This window comes from Cynara cardunculus, assembly GCF_001531365.2.
Source record: "Cynara cardunculus var. scolymus isolate 2C chromosome LG 13, CcrdV1, whole genome shotgun sequence".
NCBI classification, from domain to species: domain Eukaryota; kingdom Viridiplantae; phylum Streptophyta; class Magnoliopsida; order Asterales; family Asteraceae; genus Cynara; species Cynara cardunculus.
The window spans coordinates 41,304,830-41,307,056 of record NC_037540.1 but is presented as its reverse complement, the minus strand read 5'-3'; positions in this window follow the sequence as shown (position 1 = coordinate 41,307,056).

The window sequence follows — 2,227 nt, the reverse complement described above, 5'->3', positions numbered from 1 at the left end:
GTTAATAAGATAAAGATGTAAAATGAAAAAGTGAGAAGATATAACATAAATTAAATAAATATATAAGAGTATAAAGTGTAGAGAAAGTTTACTTTACAAACCACGTTATTTGTACAAACAGTACAAATCTCATTCAATCAATCATAATTTTTCATTTTGTTCATTTTTTATAACTATGAGAGGTTGATTAATCATTTTTATTATGGATGATGTTAATCATGGATATTATCATCTTCATTGTATTAATTTTAGAGAAATACATGAAACAGTTTCATTAAAATTTCATAACCATATATGAAATAACTTATCAAAAAAAAGTATTATATGAAACAATTTCATAATATTAAACAATTTAATGAAATTTTTTCAAAAGATTAAACAATGAAATCAACGGATGAGGGTAGTTTGCACGGTTTGTACAAATGTGTGTGGTTTGCATTTGATTGCTACTCATAAAGTATAAGTACTAAAAATATTTTCCGTACTATATATGATATATAATAATATGATTAAATAAAAAATATACAATATTGGACTCATTTTGAAAGTATTGATGACGCAATTGTAATGGTGTAATTTGTTAAAACAAAAATGTATTTTAATTAATATATGATTATATATGTTAAAATGAAAATGGTATAAAATGAAAAATATAAAAAGTAGGGAATATAAAGTAATTTAACTAAATAGTTATAAGGGTTTAAATTGAAAAATTGAAAATCTAAAATCATCAATTTAACCGTGTTGAATTGTGGAATAGTGTAGAGACCCGGGACCAGTCCAACAGTGTTTAAACGGTTATGATTTTTAGAAAATTTCATGGCTTTACCTGGCTCATAACCGGGAATTGGACTGTTTTTTAAAAAAAAGTTAATTTTTATAAATTATACATCAAGTTTTATAGCACTTATACAAGATTTTCAATTTTTTTTTTTTTACTTTTTCAAGTTTTTGTAAGTGTTTTAATACCGAATCTCAAAAACTGTAACTATAAAAACATCTATAACATTTTTATATAATGAATATTTAAAATACTATTTTTAAAATACATTTAAATGAACCTATTAGGGATTTTAAAATATATTTTAATAAGATATTGCCCAAAAAAAACTAAATCTTCAAACAATAATTTTTTACAATTAAAATTGATTTTTGGGAGAAGAAATATTTTTGACCTATTTGGGCCTGGTCCCAGGACCGGTTATGAAAAGGCAAATTGAGACTAGGATCGATTCCAGCCCGGTTCGATACGGTTCGAGACCGATTTCTAAACTAGTACTGGTAACCATTTTGCATCAAACCAAACTAGTCAATATGTGTACCAATTATATTCGGTTGGTAGTATCATACAAAGTCTGCAAACTCGATTGGTACACGGTATTGAAAGTCGCATACACGGTAGTATTGTGATACCAACTTATTTAATTACATATTGATTTAATTAATTAATTATATAAAATATTTCTTGATTTTTAAGTTTTGTATTACCGACTTTTTGTTTTCGTATGTGAATGTTTGCAAATTTTATTTATTGCAATTGAAAACCCTTAAACATAATATGTGCTACTTGCAAACCCATCACTCAAAACTTAAACAAAATGACAATTTTTCATATATGTTATTTAAAGTTGTTTCGGAATCAGTACCAACAGAAAAAAGTTGGTACAAATTAAGTAGGTGTCAAATACAGTTGGTTGATATATGATATAAAATTTTACATACTAATTATAATTGGTTAATACATGATATTGAGAAGAAAAAAACATGGTACAATACCAAATACACCCTTACATAAAAGTATTTTGTGATATAAAACCCCCAAATTATAATGTAATCAAACTAAAATGTTAAACTAGTAGCTCAAAATTATTAAAAATATCATCTAAATAAAAGAAAATATAATAAACATTAGTTTTTATATTTAAAGTTGTCCGGCCCTGGCCCGACTGAAAAAGCCCGATCCGGGCCAATTCTCATAGTTGAATCAGGCCGTAATTTTAGGGGCAAAACTGGTCCGAAAAAGCAGGACTTGTAAAAGCCCGATTAAACCAGAAGGAAAAAAAAATTAAGACCTCGACTTGAAAGGGTCTGATCGGAACTCTTTTTCAACTTCAAAACCCGAACCTTGAATGAAAATGGGCTTGGAAGACCCGGTCCAGGCCCAGGTCCTTGGGCCTTCAACATCTCTAATGTAAACATAAAATGGTTTAAGAGACTGAAAAGACTA